The sequence below is a fragment of the Manis javanica genome, chromosome 8 (assembly GCF_040802235.1).
Source record: "Manis javanica isolate MJ-LG chromosome 8, MJ_LKY, whole genome shotgun sequence".
Taxonomy (NCBI): Eukaryota; Metazoa; Chordata; class Mammalia; order Pholidota; family Manidae; genus Manis; species Manis javanica.
Genome location: NC_133163.1, coordinates 64,178,343 through 64,186,351, shown reverse-complemented (window position 1 = coordinate 64,186,351; position 8,009 = coordinate 64,178,343). Strand labels below are relative to the sequence as shown.

At 42.0% G+C, this 8,009-nt stretch overlaps 1 long non-coding RNA gene across 4 annotated transcripts in view; it reads right to left on the bottom strand.

Moving 5' to 3' along the window:
- Positions 1-677: 677 nt before the first annotated feature.
- LOC108385644 (uncharacterized) overlaps positions 678-8,009 on the bottom strand; it is a 135,657-nt gene continuing 128,325 nt past the window's right edge. Inside the window, exons 6-7 of one of the 4 annotated variants that reach the window (XR_012120569.1) lie at positions 7,136-7,310; positions 678-991 (exon numbers count right to left, since the gene is read on the bottom strand). This is a non-coding gene — a long non-coding RNA (uncharacterized lncRNA). Of the gene's footprint in view, positions 1,083-5,289; positions 6,995-7,135; positions 7,311-8,009 lie in introns of those variants that run through there. The other 3 variants (XR_012120570.1, XR_005056303.2, XR_012120568.1) reach the window with 3 other exon arrangements.

The window sequence follows — 8,009 nt, the reverse complement described above, 5'->3', positions numbered from 1 at the left end:
TGGCATAGCAATGTCTTTGCCCTTAAAAGCTCTTTTTTGTTGTTGTTACAACTTTGAATTATAACACTCTCACCTTCAAAGACAATTTTAATTACTGGTTTTCTTACTGACAGAAGGGAGACAAGCAAAACTTACCATAAGTTATTTAGTTGACTACTTTTAAAGTAAATTTCCAAACTAATTAGAATTTGCTCCTTGCTCTATTCCAATTATGGCCCAGCATTTCTAGGAATCCCACATAAATCCTGTGATTGTGAGCAGTCATTGGTAATGAGTCACACCTCAGTCCACTGGGGTGCACAGCTCACCCCTCAGGACACAGGAAGTGCATTTAATTTAAATGGAGCTGGTGAAACAAGAGGAGAGTGCCTGAAGGGAATTTATGCTTGAGCTCACTGCTATGAATTGAGTTTAAAGAAAGATACATCTGATTATGTTTCATTCCCTATAAAGTCCAGCCATCCAACTACTTCCCAGGTCTAAGAAGATGGCAAAAAAAGTGACTTTCTATATCAGTTCTTAATTATTTCTAAGCATATGGACAAGCTTAAACCTTTCATTTACTCTTTGATAATTCTGGCCATATGCAGTGTCTTGCCAATGAGTTTCAGCACCGGACAAGTTCACTATGGATTTAATGAGACCAAAGAAATGACAGTGGAACATTCTTGGGGTGAAAGGGTTTATACCTAACTTTATTCCCATGGTGGCAGGTCAGTCACTAGAATCCTGTCCACTCAGAGCGAGTCTGCATGCAGCAAGCTGGTCTCTGCCTCTGGGCCTCTCCGCCCTCACAGCCACCTCAGTCTCTGTCCTTGGAGCTGCCACCACTCCAGCCTCTGCTCTCCTGCAACCCTGCAGCCATGCAGCAGCCCAGAGCACTGGGTGGATCTCTTTATGTAGAGTCAGTAACAATGTATTGCCCACATGTGTGAAGTGAGCAGGTGAGAATCCTGGCCATAAGAATCTTCACTTTATCCACATGCAGATTCTGGGAAGTCCAACATATCAGAAATCTTCATTAATATTTTCCAATTCAACTCCTGTTTAAGCTGAAAATGTCTAAACAGCATTTTCTCTGGCTAAAAATAAATGATCAATCATGAAAATACAGCTGTATCAAGTTTATATTAATATGGACTATTTTAAAGAAACTTTTATACTTAATTTTATAAAACCTTTTACAAAGGTGTTTCCATTTATTAGAATTTCACCTCTTAATGTATCATATTTAAAATAACCTTTTTATTTTAGAATAGTTTTAGATTTATAGGAAAATTCTGAAGATTTACCCAGAGTTCCCATATGCCCCACACCCAGTTTTCCCTAATAATTTGACATATTAGTATGTGTCTTGACTGAGGGTTTCAGCCCCAGGCAAGTTCACTATGGATTCAGTGAGATTGAGAAATGACAACAGAATGTTCTTGGGATAAAAGGGTTTATACCCAGCTTTATTCTCACAGCAGTAGGTCAAGCACTAGGAGCATATCTGCATCCAGCAGTCTGCAGATCCGTAATCCACCTCCATCTCTGCCTCCGCCCAGAGCACTGAGCAGAGCTCTTTATATAGTGACTCAGTCAATAATAGCTGATTGCCTATGGGTGTGGAAGCAGTAGGCTAGCAGTAGGCCAATTATATCAAGTAGTTTAGGGTCAGGTGAGGATCCTGGCCATAGGAACTTCCATTTTCCCACAGTATGTACTCGTCACAATTTATGAAATATGTTGATACATTATTATTAACTAAAGTCTTTACTGTGTTCAGATTTCCTTTGTTTTTCCCTAATGGCCCCTTTCTTTTCCAGCATCCTGTCGAAGTTGTACAGTGACTGAAATTAGTGCACAGTTTTCAGAAAAGTGTACACCAAGTCAGTCTTTTCAGCCCTTCAGCTCCTGCAGAAACTTCCAAGATGCCCCAGGGTGAGAAGGCATGGATGCCTACAGAATATGCCTTCTTCCCATCCTAACAGTCCACTGCAGCCTGGAGACTGAGGCTTGATGCCTCTGTTGGGAGGCCCTTTCTGTACAGCAGGGGTCCTTGGGGTTCAGGTCCATGACCTCTCCTCCCCTCCCCTCTCAGCCCCAGTGATGGGAGGAAGGGGTACTAAGGCTCCAGTGCCCTGGGGTCCACTGTTCTAAAAGACCTCATTTTTGCTCACATATTTACCTCCTCTCTAGCTCTAGAGAAGAAGCCTGATTGGTCTAAGGCAGTGGATCTCAAACTTTAGCTTTCAATAGACTCAACTAGCAAGCTTGTTAAAACACAACACAGGGCCCCACCCCAAGAGCTTCTTATTCAGTGAGTCTCAGTGGGTCCCAATAATCTGCGTTTCTGACAGGTTCCCAGGAGCTGCTTCTGCTGGTCTAGAGTCACACTTTGAGATCCACTTTTCTGAGCCAAACAATTCTTGGCTTTACCCTGGTGACTGTTAGTCCAGGGGTGGGCAAGTGACCTAAACCAGCCTAATCCAGTGGCTCTCCACCCCAGCTATACATTAGAATCACATGGGAGCTCCTAAAGACTACTTTTAGCTGGGGTCCACCCTAGACTAATTAATATTTCTAGCAATAAGGCCTGGGTATCCACAGTTTAAAAAATAAAGTAGCAAATAAATGAACAATACACCATCATAAATAAACAAAAAATTAATATAAGGAAAATGAAATAACAGCAATAAATAAGTAATTAATAAAGCACTCCTAGAGATTTTAATGTTAGCGGCAATATTGAGAACCACTGGTCTGCTTGAACTGAGGATTTGTATTGAAGGGAGAGGTCTATTTTTCCTTCCCGCTGATCATGAAGAAAGGAAGCAGGCATCTCTGTGGCCTCTGGCAGCCATCTGGGTCACCATGAAGGCAGCCAGTCTCAGGATGAAGATAGCACCAAGGAAGGCAGCACAGAGTACTGGAAGAACTTGGGACCTTGGTGACATCACTGAGTGGGTTATCTGACTTTTCTGGGAGCCTATCCTACTTCTGGACTTCCAGTTATGTGAGATAATACAGTTCCTCATTTTTAAGCCAATTTAAGTTACAGTTTTCAGCTACTATGGCCAAATTCATTCTGATAACACTAGAAAAATGGTTACCCTGTAGCCATAATAAATAGCGCCTACACTGAAAGACACATTCTCTTGGTGTCTCACCCTCTGCACAATCCAGATGGCCAGCTTCCCTGTTTGTAGGCTGACTCCACGAGGCCCAGACAGACAGGAGAGCAGGGCAGCTCCAGTGGAGCCTGTAGTAGAGCTCTTCTCCAGTCCCAGACTGCATGTTTGCAGCTCTGAATTCTGAGTGTTTTCTTCTCCCCAACCAAGGCAATGAACAGGATAAGAAAAGACCCAGCATTTTACATTATGCTTAAAATAATTACTTTCTCTTTCTACCTAAGCAAATAATCTCAGAACAATCGAATTGGAGGTTACGTTTGTATTCATGAACTGTTTCCTTACATTGCAAACTGATTTTCAGGTAACAATTCTTTTTTATATTAATAATAGGAAAATGTTGGTAGAACATAAATATCCAACACTGGAAACTATTGGGAACAAAGTAAATGTCAAGCAAATGTTTCTTCTATAAATTTAGTACAGTAGGTTACAATACAATAAATGTAGAGTGCTTTTTTGGAAACAGAGACACCAAGATTATATTAATGATTGTTCCTGAGTAAGTGGGAATATGAAAGTTTTTTATGTTCTATTGTTTGTGTTTTCTAATTTTTTTCTAATGGGCATATATTGTTTTTGTAAAAAGAAAGAAATATCTATTTTTAAAGAATATGGGATTGTTTTCCCTACCTCAAACAAATCTTTGATTCTTCCATGTGCTGGTCATTGGCTTGTTGGTACTAAGTACAATTCCCTGCATTCTGTGCACTGCTCTGTAGGAGGTGGCTGGAGTCCTGTGAGCTGCCATTTCCCAGACTCCCTTGCCAGCTGGCCCAAGTTAGATGCTGCCAGTGGGAAGCACTAGTGGGAAACTGGATGAAATGAGGGGAAAGCCCCACCCCTGACACCCCTTTAAAGCTTCTGGCAATGACTGTGGCAATAACCAGCAGCTGTGGGCTCCACTAGCCTTCCCCAGTTCCAGCAACAGCCTCCGTGGTTGGAGCACTGGCCAGTTCCAACAGCACCAGCAGGTTCCCACAGTGTCAGGTGCCAGACACTCCTGGCCTCTGATAACCTCAGCACCTCCCTTTTTTCCTCCAGCCTTAGGAGTGGTCCTGACTTCCTGCAGATGCTTATCTCTAGGTTACCACACCTTCCCTTTTTTGTTCCTCTAACCTTTCCAACATTTTGTAACTAATTTCATACGTTAAATTCCCTCAGTATGAAATACCTAGAATGATTTCTGTTTTTCCAATTGGACACTGACTGATATGCCTGAATGATCTCAGTTTCTACATCAAATTCACAAACAACTCCTCGTAATTCTACTGCCAAATTCTAATTCCAGCCTCTCCTCATCTCCCTATCTCCACTGCCACCACCAGTCGGCCCCCATCATCTCTGCATGGATTCCTGCAACAGCCTTTCCTCAGGCTGTTTTTTTTTTTTAACACTTTACACTTGCCCCACATCAATTCATTATCTATACAGAAGTGAGAGCAATCTTCCTTCGATATATATAAGATGGCATCACTTTCCTCTGTGAAACCCTTGCACTTGAAATAAAATCCAAACTCATCAACATGGCCTGTGAAGCCCCAGGGAGCAGCTCATCCTGGTGCTTCATCTTCCTCACTCACTGTGATCCAGTCACAGCACTCTCCCATCAGTTCTTGAAAGAAGCCAAGCTCTTTCCCACCTGGATGATGTTGTACAGGTGGTATCTTCACCTTGGAATACATTTTTCCCTACCCTTCATGAAAGTGGCTTCTCTCATCATTTCCTATACGATATTTCTTCAAAAAGTTCTTCCTCATCACCTAAACAAAAGTAGGCATTGCCCATCTCAGGTCCTTGTTTATTTCCTCCATAGCACCTATCAAAACTTGACTATTTTTTTGTTCAAGTCTGTTTTACATCGATTTCTCTCACATGTTTGAGGACAGGGATGTGTTCACCATAGTACTTCAAGTGCCCAGCACAATGCCTGACACAAAACAGATGTTCATTATACACCAAATGAATGTGTTGCATATTTAACTGTGTTTCTATATTCAAGGACAGAACTCAACAAAAATTGATTTTTTTCAATCAATCTTCTATTGTTGGATGTTTAAATTACATTTCCCTAGAGAATAAACCAAAAGTTAATTAAAATCTAAAAAGTAGAAAGAAAAAAGTAAACATTTTAGAAAAACAGGCCGAATCGATAAAAGATAAAGAGCTGAAAAATCTTCCCATGATGTAGTTGCAAAATGTTCTGCCAAATCTGATTTGGTCTAAATTCTTCTATTGACAAATTTGCTTTTGCCTAAATTGATTTAAGTCCATTAGCTAAAGCTGATTCAGTTATCCGAGGTGGATTCTGAGTTAATTTTAAGGCTATAGAAAGGATAAGCAGAGAACTTCACTTAGGATTGGATCTAATTCTTGAAAGATGTTTAGCTCTTGTGTTCTTATATCCTTCAGTTAGGCATTCATTTACTGAGTCAGTCAACAAATATTTTCTTGCGTGCCTTCCATGTGCTAGACACTATACTAGGAGCAGAGGTCAACAAGATAGACAGGATTCCTGGGCTTCTGGGTCTACATGCAAAAGGGAGACCGTCAACAAGGAAGCACATAAATAAGCACAATAATTTCAGATAGTGATTCAGTGCTCTGAGAAAATACAACAGCAAAATGTGATAGGTGGTGGAAGGACACTGTCAAGTCACTGGTTGGAGGAACCTTCCCAGAGAAAACAATACTTAACCAGAAGCCATGGTTACTAAAAGGAACCAGCAAGGCCACAGTGGGGCTTAGAGGCCTTCAGCCCGACAAGGTGATTTCCCTCCTTCCAACTCCCCACATAATTAAAAATTTTTTAAACCAACCAAGGCTAAAAGAAGTGTAAAGAATGTCAACAAAGTCCTGATCCTTCCACTTGCCCAAGATGACTACTTGGATATTTTAGGGGAAATATCTTAGAATCAAATTTGTTCCAAAATATTTCTCATGTTTAGGGCACTTTACTGATTCTTCAAATATACATCTAATCTTTTTAATAAATCATCCAGCATTTGGAGCCATCCATGCAAAAATGTGAGGAAAGAGTGTTCCAGGAAGAGGGAGGAGCAAATGCAAAGGCTCTGAGAGCTTGATGCATATAGGCTATGGGTCAAATACAGTGTTACCGGAACATAGCCATGCCCATTCTTCGAGTATTGTCTGTGTCTACTTCCACCCTCACAACGGCCCTGAGAGTGACTGTTTTGTTTCCTGAGGCAACTCATTTGCTTTACCCTAGTGCAGCTTATCACTGCAATACACCCACCCAACAGACACCATATTGGGCAAAGCCTAAAATTCTTACTACATCAACCATTAAAGAAGAAGTCTGTCTATCCCTGGGTTTTATTTAATTAATGTTTTCTTATGAAATGAGGTCAGTAGCCATTGGGGAATTTTCAGCTGTGGAGGGAGCACGCTTTCTTTTTCCTTTGTGAGAAGGTGAGTTTGGCAGCTGTGTAGAGAACATGTGGGAAATGGGCATGATGGAGACGCTGCAGGAATTTTGGCTGTGTTGCAGCGAGATACGAGGACTTGGCCTTACCCAGAACAGTAAGTAGCAAGTCTCCTGAAGGCTCAGCCCTTCTGTAGCTATAACAAGATAGGCTTATTTCTCTCCTCAAAGGGCTCTAAGTATTCTTCTGCACAGGGTCCAGTTCTTTTCAGTAGAAAAAAAGATGCCTTTTGAGTTTTGCCATCCAATTAAATCATCACATTTGAGAGGCTTTTGATGCACTTCTGCCCAACTTCAGGCCATCCCAGGAACCTCCAGAACTTCAATATATCATTGAGCTCCCAGAAGCTTTGAGAGTCCCCTAAGGAATGAACTGTGGGTAATGGTTCTAGCCCCACCTGGTGACAAGCTGCTCAGAATCCCAAAGGCTAACGGCAGAGTTCTGGTGCTGTGCCCCGGCTGTGGGCCTTATCACAGGGCACAAAGGCTTCTGGGGCTTTGCTTATATGCCTACCTGTGTGGGCTTCCCTGCTCACGAGCCGAGACTTCGTCCAAAGCAGGCCTGCATCTCACTGGTGGGATCCACAGGTACGGGGCCTCCTTTCTCTAACTGGAGAGCTCGGAGTCTGCCACCTGTCTGGTGGTTGTCTTGTGTCCCTCTGCATCTGCTTTCTTCTGAGTATTGACCCCTACCGGGAAGGGAAGGGGAGTGGGGCTGTGGAAGCTGATGCAGACCACAGTTTTTGACAAAACATCCTTGATTGATCTAGTGTGGCTGTTCCTGCCATCTTTTTTTTTTTTTCACTCTCAGTATAGCTGTATTTAAGGTTTCATTCAATTTTTAAAAAATAAATTGCTTTCCTCAAATCATTGTAGATTTGAGTTGGACTCTTCAGTGTGGGGACTGCCCAAAGGTGCCTTTGTTTTAGAGGTCTGAAGGCAAATCAGATGAGGATAGAGTCCAGAGGCACTGGAAAATAATATTAATAACAAAAAAGAATCCTTTATAGAATGCTTTCAGCTATGTGAAGGAAGGAAAGAAGGAAGGAAGGAAGGAAGGAAGGAAGGAAGGAAGGAAGGAAGGAAGGAAGGAAGGAAGGAAGGAAGGAAGGAAGGAAGGGAGGGAGGGAGGGAGGGAGGAAGGAAGGAAGGAAGGAAGAGAGAGAGGGAGGGAGGGAGGGAGGGAGGAAGAAAGAAAGAAGGGAATTTAGGAAAATCAATGGATTCATGTCTTACTAAATATAGTGGAGCTACTGCTGTGTGTGTCCATTTTTCCAAGTTCTCTGCCTCCTTCACTTTAAAAAAAAAATCATGGCTTAAAAAACCCACATAACTTCACTTCTGATTCATGTGACTGTAATGTTTCCTGCCAGCCTGGTTTACTCCCA